General features: G+C 36.4%; 1 protein-coding gene across 1 annotated transcript in view; it reads right to left on the reverse strand.

The window, feature by feature from the left end:
* Positions 1–14483, reverse strand: part of LOC147829077 (uncharacterized) — a 256666-nt gene that overhangs the window by 1006 nt on the left and 241177 nt on the right. The gene's annotated exons all lie outside the window — the stretch shown is intronic.

A 14483-nucleotide genomic window follows, 5' to 3' on the forward strand; every position in this document is an offset into this window, starting at 1 on the left:
GAAAATCTGTATAGTTGCTAATCCCTGTTACTTACAGACCCTTCATTTAGGTTGTCTACTTTTTAACTTTGGTCCTCTGCTCATGCCATACTATGGAATGAGACCAAGATGGCGATCACATGATAGCAGAAGCCTTGACATCCAGGACCAGTTCTACTCCATCCTCTAGGGAGAGTTACTTAATCCATCTCTGCCTCTAATTCTGCCTCCAATTCTGCATAAACAGAAAAGCTGAATTTCCAGAAGTTCTTAGAAGGAAAGCACTGGGACAATTTTCAACTACCCAGTAAAGGAAACAGTTACAAGAAAAGCCCTTGATGTGAAAGGGTCCTCTCACTGGAATGGGTGAGACTCTGTGTCATCAGTCTGTCTTTTCAAGCCAAGAAGGGCCTCCCTAAAGATGAGCGCGAACTTGTGTATTCATGATACAGAAGGCTGCCGATCTTTTTATAGTTTGATGTGTACAGGTAAGCAAATGTATTTCCATAGCAACAGCCCCTGGCAAGGCAAACCATCTGTACCACCCTTGCAAGCCCCATCCTGCCTGACTGTCCTCAGTGTCCTTAGGGTCATGGGCAACAGGGAGCTCCTGGTTCTTACCAGATGTTCCATACTTATCTCACCTCTTTCTCCTTTCCTTTCTTCACTGTGATAGGACATGCACTTTTCCCAACAGGGTACCAAGAGACTTACAAATGAAATTCCATAATAAACAGGCCAAGACTGACTTCTGAGTGGAGAGTGGGTGTCCACCTGAAGTACGGCACTGCGCATGCTGACTGCGTTAGACCACAGGTACTAGGGAGTGCTCACTTCGGCAGCACACATACTAAAATGGAAGCTACTAGGGAATCCTCAGACACAAACAGGCTCTGCTGTGAACTATTTTTTTTTTAACCTGCACACCGGATTTGCCAGTCGATAAATAATTTCCTTTCATCCTCTCTGTTATTTCATCGACCAAACCCCTATCACAGGAAGAGACTGAAAGTTCAACATCACACCCAGAGCCTGCACAAACGTAGTCCTAGACTCTACTGCCATTCTACTCCTCTAAAACTTCTTAGATCTCCCACTTCCCTTGCCCCTAGGAAGAGAGTAGAAGCCTCTAACCCTCGTGGGGTTGCTCGTCATTCTCTCTCCTGCAGTGCCCCTGAGCACACAGTAAACTATTCCTTTTCTCCTGTCAGTTTGTCTACTGTCAGTCGATTTCAGCAGACTCAACAATTAAACCTTCAGAGGACAGACAGGAAGTACCTCTGCCCCAACAAGGAGAACATAAAGATAAGGTGACTTGATTTTACTCAGTATTTCTTATTATAAAATATTCATCTTAAGTGACTAGGTAAGAGAGGAATTCACTTGCCTCACTTGTTTTCCTGTCCTGACAGTTTTTTCTCATTCATTTTTAGTTGCCTCGTTTTTTTTTATGACTCTCCCCCAGCAAGTTCTTGCTTCTCAGTCAAATCCCTGGTTGTTTTACCTTTCCCTCATATTTATGCATTGTTTGGCATCTGCCCAAAAAAGAACTTACTAAGAGATGAAGGGGGAGGAAACAAGAAATGTAAGCACTCTATGGCAATCTATCTTCTTTATAGAAGAGCTAAAAAAAGAGAGAGTTCTGCTTAATACTAGCCCCCTGTTTTGTTTTCTTGTTTCTTGAGATAAGGTCTCTATGTGGGCTGGCCTTGGTCTTCTAACCCTGGTAATCCTCCTGCCTCAGCCTCCTGTGTGCTAGGATAACAGGAATGCGCCACCACATCTGTCTACATCTCATTTTAATGGCTATTTCATTACTGTTTGTTCATTACCAATCAAAAGAATGCAAAGCTGCCTGAGTTAATGTCACCATTACCACTTATGCTACTAAAATAAGATTTAATGGACTGTTCTATACAGTCCTATTTTCAAAGACACAGAATCTACTCACAAATGGGACCTACGTATGTAGACTAGTATTGGAGGAAGACAAGAACAAGCAACTGTAAATAATTTGGGACACAATTTCCACACTGAGTGAGGTAGAAAGGCCAAGTTAAAATTGAGTGCTCTTCTTACTGAGAGGGGAATTTAACCTGAGCACCCAGTGAAATGAAGGCTATCATTTGCTTTGCAACTTACCTGAGATACAAATTCAGTTTTCCTAATATTGATGCTAATACTATAATCACTCCTGCGATGCTCACCACAGAGAAAGCCCAAGGGTGGAGTGGTCTCGATGTGGCTCATAACCAGAGCCAAAGCATCAAGTGAGATCCACAGAAAGTATTCCTTTCCTACAATTTTGTGTAAGGCTCTGGAATAACTGTGAAAGGGTGAAATTGGCACCCAGAAAAAAGAAATATCAGGCGTCTTATCTAGTGCTTCCTTTGGGACCATCCTGTCCTTTCAGTGCCTTTGCTACTTTATAATTCTGTAACTTGTTGAAAACTGGTAACAAGGATAAAACAATCCTTATTCATAGAAATGCAAATTAATTGTGTCCTTGGGAAAGCAACTGATGATTGCCCTGCAGATCAACCCTCTTTGCACCTATTTATAAATTCATTTCAGCGTTCCTTATTACTCATTGACGTGTGGCTCTTCAAATACACCTTTGAGCCATCTGTAAGATCTTACAGGTACACTCATTTGTGAGTCAGTTAAAATTTCTGAAGTGCGCTTTATGCTTTAGGAGAAATCATATATTTTTATGTATATCCTTTAACAGTTGTAAGTGATTCAATTATCTTCATTTCTTTAACATTCAGCAAAACAAAAAGGAAAAGGAATTTTGGAGAAAGCTCTTTTCTCCCAATTATAAAACATAGCTGTAAAACATTGGGGCCACAATTGAAATCAGCTTTTCATTTTATTTTCAGGTCTGACCTCATTTGACTACATGTGCTTATATATATGTACATTCACACACGCGCGCGCGCGCACGCGCACAAACACACACATGCGCACTCAGGCAATGTTAATTCACCACAGCTGCCTGCTCCCCCCTTGAAAAGCATAAAAGGCTTCAATAAATGCAAAGACTTAATTACTTCTCACATCTGGAAAAACTTGAATATGAGAGTGGATTTATTGAAGAAGTTCTTTGCTTGGCTGTCAACACCACAGGCAGAGCCAGGAAGAGAGCAGGCTTGATCATTCTTGGCAATTCTTTAACCCATTCTGAGATAGATGATCTACCAATTAATTCACAACACAGCCTGTTTACATGATTTATGAATTTTATAAAAACACAATAAAGTAAATAATTTCCTAGTAACTTATGGAGCAAAGCTGTTTTTGTCACGTTTCCAGCGAGGGAAATGGTACATGAAACTGTGGAAATAAGGGGGAAGTCCTTCTATACAAGGAAACAAAGGAAAGACTTATGAAGAGCATATTGAGAACAGCCATTAGAACGATCACTTACATAAACACATGCAAAAGGAGATGATTTGGTATTTTTTGAAAAAAGTATAATAATATTTTTAAAAGGAAAAGAGTAAAGTTTTATATGAGCTCATAGCAAAAAGAGTTGACAGAAATGAAGGCGTGGGAAGCTTTCTCTCGCAGAGTTCACCGCAGTGATAAGACACAGAATCAAGTCTCCGAAGAGCTTCTGCGAACACCCAGGAGTTTAATGTCACTGGAACTCACAAAAGAAGAGATTCAGGGAGAAGAGGAGCTGAAGGCTGTTCAGCAGCCAGAGACCTCCAGGGAGAACTCGATTCAGGAAATGTATGGAAATCACCTATCCTCACACAAAAAGCCTAAGCTGGTTTGAACCATGAACCCTTTACAAATAACACAGTTCCTGGTCAATTAACTGTGGAATCAGTGGCTTTACAGCAACACTATTCCCTTTCAGAGGCCTTGAATTTAATTTTTACCCTTCCTGTTATCACTAGCCAAGTGAGATACTCACTGTGTATCTGCATTTTATGAAAATTCTTTGTGAAAAAGTATCTTCAGATTTATTTTTCTCTGAAGAAAAATACTCAAGGTAAATCCATTTGTATTATGGAATTGCTTTTAAATTCCATCTTTTAATTGCATCCAGAAGTAAATGGAATTGCTTTTAAATTATAAACATATAATATAAATCTCATACTTTCTACAATTTTATTATTAAAATGTACTTCTTTTTTCTACTATTTACTAAATTAGTGATATCAATGTTTGTACTCAAACCTTAAGCATCAAGTTACTAACATTTACATTCACTAAGGATTTCTTCTGTGCTGAAACCATGTTTTTATCACACCTTAAATCAAAGAAAACAAGCCAACCAATGCTAACACATTCAGAATTTTTAAAATAGTACTAATTCCCAAGTCTTACTCCAATTATTTCCCTGGAGGTTTTTTATGTGTAATGCAAAATATAAAATAATATAAAAATAAAACTATAAAATAAATATTAACACAGCTATACAGGTAGCAATGCTTTAAAATAATTTGTACTCTTTGAATAGTGAGAGTTTAATATCTATTGGTGGTCATTTCTAAGAACCTTATCTTCATTTTTTGTTTGTCAGTTTGTATGGGAGATATGTATTCATTCATTCATTCATTCATTCAACATTTCTTATGTGCATTTTATGAGCTTGGCACTATTTTAATCTCATCAGACAATAAATATATAAAACTAACAAAAATTCCTATCCATCTCTTCTATATCAGTCTTATATCCATTTATGAACTGTCTATGAGCATCTATTTTGTGCTTTGCTCTGTACTGAGATATTTTGTATTTTCTCTCATACCAAGTATTTGAAATACAGTATATTTTAACTTTGCACTTACAATACATCTTATCTGGAATTAGCCACATTTTAAGGCTGAATGGTCAGATGCAGCTAATGGCATCCATACCAGGCAGGGTAGTGCCATCATAATGATGTAAGACTAGAAATCACTAATTCTTTTCTAATTTGAATATATATACTAAACTTTTTCAGAATCCTAACAAGCAATCAATAAAATATCCAAAACATTTTAGCTTCCAGAGCTATCTGAATTAGGGTCTTCTGTATGGGAACCCTATGAAAGGTTTAAGTTTTTATTACTAATAATGAACTTTATATTTTAATTAAGTTCACCAAAGCTTTTCATTGCATTAATGAGAATGACATATTAGATGTTCTAGCAGTTTTCAAGACAAATATCTGTCTTTCATTCTCTACCTAAATAGCAAAAAGTTCAAATAGTAAGATGTCCTCATTGATACTCTTATTTTTAAATCATAAAATCAAACTTAAAACACATGAGCAATTTACTCCTCAAATATTAAATGGCTAGGTAAAACCCTTTTAAAACATGTTGTGACACAAAATTACCACTGTGAGATTTGAATGAAGAGACTGCTGCACCACTTAAAGAACCAAAGTAACCCAGACATGGTCGTGTGTTCCCGAAATCCCAGCACTCTGGGAGGCTGATGTAGGAGGAAGGAGCACAAGTTTTATCCCCGTCTGGGCAACTTAGTGACTTAGGAAATGCTGTCTTGAAATAAAACATTTAAAAAGAGCTGAGGGTGTAGCTCAGTGTGAAGGCTCAGGATTAAGCCCCACTATTTTTAAAAAAGTTTTATTAAAGAGATTCTTTTTCTATTTAAAAAAAATTTTTTTTAATTTCAAATACTCAAAAGAAAAGATTTTGGGTCCTGCAGAAAAGCAGTGTTTCTTATTACTTGCTCCACAGGGTACCCAGCTTTCCAAGATGGAGCCAGGAAAACAGACACTTTAAAACTTCTGGAATCCTGAATAGTATCCAAATGCAGTAAAGTGCTCTGAATCAAAAACTACTGAAGCTAAGTACTTAGAAAGGGCACAAAAGGATGATCACTGTACACAGGAAATTCGATGTAATCCTCACAATATCCATTTCATGGATGAGGACATTGGAACTTAATGAAAACTTAAGTTCTCATAGTAAGAGATTCAAACCCAGGTCTTAACTGCTTCGATGTGTGTAAAGACCACTCCCCTGGAGAACACTAAATGATCTTTATTTCTTTCTGGTAGTAATATTATTATTTTCTATCATCTCCTTCAATTTCCAACTTCAAAGGAATTGTCACAACAGCTGGTTATTTAGAGGAGGATTCATGTGGTATGAAGACAATTTGGTCCCTGTGATCTGAGAAACCAGAACTCCGGAGCAGTCAGAAGCAGTGATCCAGGCGGGCAATAAGGAAAGCACTCTAGGCTCCCTGATCTAGCAGCACCTCATCTGTGAAACCCTCCTGCTTTTCGATCATTGATCATTCACTTATAAGCAGCTGTGCACCAGGACATGCATAACAATCATCTCTCCCAGGGTTGCTTCTTTTTTAATTAAAAAACTTTTTAATTTTTAAAAAAGTCCTGCAAAAGAAGTAGCATAATCAACTGTGGAATTGGAACAAGATGAGCAAAATCAGCTCTGAGATGCTGATATGAGGCATCATGCACCACTGTAAGTGACAAGGACAGCCAATATCTAATGTTAAATGGGTCAAGGAATGCCATCGAGCCTGAGCCCAATCCCTCCAGTTTTACAGTGAGCATTTCAAGGTACAGGACCACGCCCTAATGTTGTCCTGCCTCCCATCTGTACAGCAATGAAATCCTTCTCAACAGGAAGACGTCAGTCTTATTTGGGACACAGTTTTTGTACTGATTGTCATACACTGAGATTAGACATTTGTGACCATAGTATCTTAGAGATAATTTAGATGCAGGCAAGATATTGTATAGACAAATGATTAAAATGAAATGGCAACTAATTTAAGAAGCACATTTTATGGTATCCAAATAATCTGTCCTTTCTTAATAGTTGTCTTGATACCCCCAGAAGATTTGGTGAACTTTCTTAAAATGATATCAAATACATAAAATTTGAGAAGATGGTAAATGCACATTGATTATAATATGATGTTTAAACTATCCACTGTATGATTTACACAAAGCTAATAAATATCATTGTCACAAAAACTCAAGAATTCTCTTAATTTAAGCTAGACTCTTAGGAGAAATTCAGCCCCCAAAATCTGAGCAACAACATCAATATTTTAAAAATACTGTTTTCTCTGTGCTTTGGGCTGAAGATGAAAATTTCATTTAATAATAATGAATAATTTTTAAAATGTCTGCCTTCTATCCATTTCTTATAAAAATAATCAACTTCAATGTGCTTAAGGCTGCTCTAAAATGTTCCATGACAACAGAAAATATGAACTTTTTAAAGCACAACCCTACTAAGGAGTTTTTAATCTCATAATTTTATCTAAGTATAAGGTTTGCTTAAAAGGAATTATTTTTGCTGGCATACAATGGATATAGAGTATACAAAGGATATTGTTATTTGTGATTTTCCTTAAGCTTGGATACAAGGTTAATGTTATCATAATTCTATGAAGCATTTTTCCATACAGAAATCACTACCTATACTCTGGATTAAGACTATACATGGTGCTTTATTTTAACATCTAAAACCACTATGCATGTTATTTCCTTTGGCAATTCTTTACGGTATTTATATTCCTTCTCCTTGTACAAATAGTATCAGCAGTTAGAAAAAGCTCAAAAATTAATTTAATATGGGTAAGAAGCTAAACTGTATTATCCTGTTTCAAACAAAGTATTTATAAGTGTGGGTTTTAAAAACACCTATAATAACTTTACCTTTTCTTAACAACTCATACATGATTTTTTTTTAAAGATTATCTGGTTGCCAATTAAATATGGTCAACTCAAAATTTTAAAATTCGGTAAAAGGACAATCTATCCTATTGTAAAATTTAGTCTTCTGGGATAGTGTTGCAGAAGACTCTATAACTTTAAAAATTGTGCACACTATTACACTTCAACAAGTTCTTTATCTGTTTATACTTTAAGCTTAGCATTTTTAAATTTTTGTTCAATTTACCAAAACATAGCAGTGATGAACATCCTGTTTAAACAAAATGTCTTTCTTTTGAAAGACGAATTTCAAAATATATCTTTGAAGTCCATACATTCCAGTCTTTACGATGCTTGTATTTCAGAGAGGCCATGATTATACTTGGGGCCCTGACTTGATGAAAGTGTAACTGCTGACCCATGAATTAGGTAATAATGGGTTCTTGCCCAAGTTATGTTCTACTCAAAACAAAAACCAAAAAAAACCACTCGCGTGAGAGGTTATAAGGTTATATTCCACAGCCCCTGAGAGCAGAGTTTTATTCTATTTTCTGACCTGGCAAAAGCAGGACAGGCCGGACCAGGGTGACTGAGCCACTGGATCCTTGCTGAATGACACACGGTACAGGGACAACATTCAGCAGAGGGTGAACACGGGTAGTGCCACATGTGGTGAGGACAGAGGCCAGAATGCCACCAGGGCCCAGTTCAAAATTCTCACCATAAAATATCAGACCAGATTTTCTAGTTCGAGGATTGTATTATTACCAAATGTACTTACTTATCCACTAGAGGCTGAGCATCCCTAACCCAAAAATCCAAAATCTGAGACTTTCTAATGCTGACACAACACCATAAGTGAAAAAAATTCCACATTTGACTTCAAGGGATTGGTTGCAGTCAACACATGGGAACATGAAAATTATTATATACAATTACCTTCAGGCTATGTGTATAAAGTGTACATCAAATATAAACAAACTATGTGTCCAGACTTGGGTTTCAGTCCCCCAAATATCTCATTCAAATACAAACATCCCAAACCCCAAAACATTCCAAAATTCAAACTATTTCTGGTCCTAAGCATTTCTTTTTTTTTTTTTTTTCCTAAGCATTTCTGATAAGGGATACTCAACCTGTACTCAGTCATGGAACAAGGATTTCAAAGATAAAAACATCATCTAATAACAAATTCTTCTGTCAAGCCACTTGTTGCTGGCTGGTCGGCTGGTTGGTTTTGGCTAAAGGGGAATAGAAATGGCCTATGTTAAACAGTAATTATCATGATAAGTCCTTTAAGTATTTTATCTCAGAATACTCATAGACTCTAGAAAGTAAATACCATCAAAATCAAGAGGATTATTCAAACCAAGATTTTCTATATAATTATGAATCACTTGAAATTATATTCAACTTGTGAAATTATATGGCTGAAGTGTACTTTTTAAAACTCCTTTTGCATTACGAAAATAGTTCAAAACCTAACCAAATCAGGTTGGATGGCTCATAAAGTATAAGGCATCTACAAAACCAATTCCCAAATGCATCAAAATATTTTGAACTGTTCTAAAATCACAACTTTTAAACAACTGCAACCACATGCTCATGGTCTAATTTTAAAATCAGTACACTGAACTTAAGTACACATATGTAACAAAATATATGTGGATTCCCTAGCCACATAAAAGAGAGATGTATTCCCAGGGCATGGGAAATCATCAGTGATATAACAATACTTAGTATAGTCATGCCTATGTATTCCAAATCAATATAAACATAATCAGTGGGAAATTAAATTCTCATCGAATCAAGAGTATGCCTTTGAAAAGCTTTTAAGTATTTATCTCTCCAGTGATCTCATGGGGAGTTCAAGCTTGCTTTTCAGGCAATGGCTATGTGTAAAGCTCCAAAAGGCAGGTATTTACCATAGCACTAAGTCTGTTGCAAAAATTCTTGGCACTTTGACTCAATATAAAAAAATTAAGTTTTTGTGTCATCAAAAATGGGGAAAGAAATAGTTATCTTAATAAGCACTACTTTTATCTTCCAATTTAATTAGCATTCTGTCTCTTAAGGTTATAATAACTTTTATCAATCTTCTCACTAAACAGTATGTTAGTTGTTCTGCAAATATGAATGTATAGAAAACTAAAACTCACTTTTTAAAAATAGCTTAGGTGACTCATATAACACTATTTGATATTAGTTCTGTTTAATGTTTTCCACTTTTTTTCCATCTCCCAAGGAGATGCTTAAAGACTGTGACTGACAAGAACAAAGCAATGGCACTGATGTTTGAAATACAAATACTGCTCATGTATATATTAAGTTCAATATATACAATTTGATTCAATAGGTCAATATATAGACTACAATGTATAAATCACTATGCTAAGCAACAGCAAGAAATAAAAAACTGAATGAGAGGCAGGCTTTCATACTCAAAGCTCTTAGCATCTATGAGTAAAGACAAAGCAATTAGAGAATAGAAAGAAGTCATCAGAAAAGTGAGTGTCGTGAGGTTCACAGGATGAGGAAATCCTAAATATCAGGAAGACTCTAAAGTTGATGAACATGGTCTTTGACATGCACATTATAAAGATGAGTCAGCTTTTCCAAAGTGAGAAAGTGAAGGTTGAAAGACATACCACAAAGACAATGAAACTGCCATACTGCGGCCCCAAGAGGAACAAGCTCAGCACAGCATGGAGAAGCTGTAGGAGTACAGAACGCATAAAAGGCAGACTGCAGACAGCTTCCAATATCAAGCCAACAATTTTATATGTAATTCAATCAGAAGCCTTGAGTCACAACGTTTTAACCAGAGGAGTAACATACAAATTCAATATAGAAAGATTAACCCAGTTGCAGTGTAGGTAGGGTAGCTGAGATAGGAGGAAAGAGAAAATAGGAAGGCTTCTAAATGGTCCATGCCAGGGTCATGAGGTTAAATCAACATAAAAATGTGAGAGTTATGAAAGCTGTGGACCACACGGGAGACAGCTGTGAAGGGTGGGAGGGAAAGGAGGCTAAGCTACTGAGAGCTCTTGGATAGAAAGGAAATGGGCCTGGGCATTGGCATGTTGAGGCCAGGATGGAAGCGCTCAGCTGGAGCAGCAGCCATCAATTAGGCAGACTAAGGGGTCATTATGGAAGTATTGATGCAGCTCAGGAAGAGAGGTCAGAGTTCAGGGAACCACTGGTGAATTTCAGAGCAAGCACACAGGACCACTTTCAAAGGCATCTCCTGAAAAAAAGCAATTCATCCCCAAACACACCGCGGATCCTTCATGTTCCGTATAGAACAAAAGGACTCTCCAGAGTCAACGAAATACGCTCTCTATCCTGTTTACTTAGTAATTCTCAAAAATAAATGGCTTTAATGAAATTATTTCATTAAGGATATTTATGAGGGATCATTATGTGGATCAGGAACTTGGAATACAAAGAAGTCTGTTATCCACACTAAGGTGCTTTTTAAGTCTTTCATATATTCTTGTCTGATCATAAAAAGGATGAATGTTCAGAGTTTACTCCAGTAACAGTAAAAAAGAAAGACACAAAAACTGAGTGCTTGAAATATTGTTTTAGACACTGTTGTTGAGCTTTATCAAATGCTTTTCGGGCACCAGATGGCATTTCTTATTTGGGATTCTGACTATCAACAGCATACTAATTTTATTATACAAACAAATTTCCTAATATTGAACCACCCTTGCATTCTTGAGTTAAATGCAACTTGCTTATGGTAATTATTCTTTGAATGAATATGATCATACAGCATTTGTTTACATATAACAATGCATATTTATGTTCATGAACTGGAAACATTTGTGTTCAAGGACTGGGATGTTCTTTTTTGAGGCTGTTAGCCTTTTCTGCATTTTACATCAATTCCTATACCTTTGAAATGACCGAGTTTGCAAAGAGGATAGAATCATCAATAAAGCTATAGCAGATGTGTCAGCAAATGTACCTGTGCAGTCTGCACTGTGCTCACGGCCAGCTGTTGACGGGCAGACTTTCGAATCACAAACTCTGACTATCCAGCTACAGCTGATAACACCAAAAGCAAACACTACACTTGTGGAGAGGAACCATACTGGTGATTCAGTGCTTAGGTACAAATGTGTCATCACTGAAGTCCTCCAGGCATCTGGCCATGTTAGAGTCTACAGCTCTAGAGGCGGTCAGTGAGATTTGTAGAGAGGAGTGTAGAGTATGTGTCCCATATGCAGTGACATGCAAGAAAAATAACTAAAACTTCTACTCACACATTTTTGGTCCTAAAATTGAAGAATGAAAACAATTTATGGCACATGTAGTGATTTACAGTAATATATAATATAGACTGGGGACTGAGCTCAAAATTTTATTTACTGAAAGGGACAGAATGGTGAAAAAAATAAAATGATGCTTCAGCACACTGAATGATAAACCTCCTGATGACCTTCATGCACTTGGTTTAGCCTTATGTCCTATGTGTACCTAGCACAAAGCTCATATGAGGACAGTATTAACCTTTTACCAAGTTAAAAGTCAGCTTGCATAGGCCGGAGATTTAGCTCAGTGGTTCTGCCTGCCACCTGCCTCACAAGTGCAAGGATCCCCAGTTCAATCCCCGGTACCAGAAAAAAAAAAAACTCAGCTTGCAAATCCCAAAGTTTACCATTATGTTCTCTCCTGGCACACAGACACATACAAAATGACACTTAAAATGTTGTTGCCAAAACATTACCCTCTGTGACAGCCACTAGCATTGTAATTTCACACTGACCTGCCACATTTAATTCGCTTCTTTCTTTAAAATGGCCTCTGCACTATGTCTCTTGGGGAACAAATCTATAACAGCAGTAAAGTTTTCATCCTCCTTGTGGATATGTCTATTGATGTCACAGTGCAAGGTCAGTGTACCTCTCATTTCTGAGTTAGGATGCAAGTTGAAGAGGTTCAGGGAATAAGTTTTTATTTCCAATTGCACATAAAGCTACAAATATTCACATGTCAGCCACGTCACTGTGCATCATGTATGTCGTTTGTAACTTGGAACTCGGGATGATGTGGACCTGGGAAGGGCTAAGGAAAATGAAGATGATTTTGTAAGTTTCGATATAAAAAAATTTGCAAGGAGGCCTTCAGGTCAACACAAGAAAGTAAACTCTCTAAACATCATGTAAAACACTTAGCAACACATCTATAAAATTAATGCATGTTTCTGTCTGACACTGGACTCCACATTATTCTACTCCATTTCCAAGATGTTTCTCTAAAAAGAAGCAAAGATTGCATTAACAATGCGTAAGGAAAAATATTTTAACTCCTTCCTCTCAAAATCTAGCATAAGTAATCTTGAATCTTAAAATGTGATACCATGAATAAAATTTAATACAATCATTGAGGAAATAAGGATGAACAATTTTAAAATGTTAATAAGTTAACAGGATCCAAAAAGACATATGCAGGACACAGTGTACATAATTTAAATTTAATATAAATTCTGCAGTAAACAGAGGAATTAGGGTCCAAGCTCCGCTGTTTAATAACTCCGTGAGGTTGGGCAAGTTATTTAATTTACCAAAGCCAAGATTGCTCATCAATAATATTGCAGTAACAAAAACTGCATCTTCAGGTTTTGTGATAAATAAGGTGATATAGTCAGAGCACTTTAATCAGAGCACTTAAATATGTGCTAAAGAAATACTTCATATTATTGTCGTTCTCTCAAAATTGTTTTCAGTTAACATAATCATAATTAAGCAGAAGATCAGGGATTTTTAAATTCTGGAAAGAATTAAGCTAAGTAATACATCTCTAGGGGTCAGTAGTATGGTTCTATAATTTTTCTTTGTTATTACTATTGCCCATTTCAGTTTCCAGGTGTTCTAAAGTGCATGCTATTATGATCAAAACTAAGCTAAATGATATATTATTTTAAATTTTCAAAACTCAGAAAATCTGACAAGACATCCAACCTGGGTCTAGGTCCTTGATGGGAGACCAATCATCCATGTCTTTGAGAAATTCCTACATGTTTTAGAAAATGGTGCAATTTATTGGTTGGGAACTGAATTGCTGATCTCATTGCTAATGAGCTGGATGATCTTGGAATAAAAATAGCCTGTTCAGAGAATATCTGTAAAAATTCCCATTTCCCTTCTGGGCACAATGGAATGAAAGTAGTCCACTCATAAGATATCTCTAAAAATTCTTCCACTTTAAACTGTATGTTTCTATAATCACAGGGATCATGTCACCATTTCTTTTCTTTAAAATGACTTTTTAACATTTATTATAAAGCATCGTGAAGCACTCTATTACTAGAGCATTAATAGAATAAGATAAATGATCAGAAACTGATGCAAGTATGCATGATAAAGGGCATCCAAGATATTGAGGAAAAGGCAGATTCCTTAATAAATGATGCTGGAGCATTGTGGGAAAATATATAACTGGATCAACTTCTCATATCTCACACAACGATAAATTCCAAATGGGACCCAAATGTAAGGTATGAAACCAAAGAAGAAAACATAAGGGAATTACTTTATAACCTGGGAGTGGGAAACTATTCCTAGCTTAAAATGAGCCAGAGGGGAAAATAGTGACAACACAGTATAGACAAAAGATGAACAAACAGTTCACAGAAAAAAGAAAGTTGCATGTAGTGCTCAGCATTAAAAATGGATGTTTGATCTTGCTAATGATAAGAGAAATACAAGTTATAACATGAGGACCCATTTGTACCTTTTGAATTAGCAAAACTTCCAAAAGTTGATAACATGCTCTGTTGGTGAGATTGTGGAGGAACGGACCCTGTTGTATATTATTGTTGGGAGGACAA

Source organism: Heterocephalus glaber, unplaced genomic scaffold (assembly GCF_053883595.1).
Source record: "Heterocephalus glaber isolate CG9 unplaced genomic scaffold, H.glaber_assembly_v1.0 deba00000768, whole genome shotgun sequence".
NCBI classification, from domain to species: Eukaryota; Metazoa; Chordata; class Mammalia; order Rodentia; family Bathyergidae; genus Heterocephalus; species Heterocephalus glaber.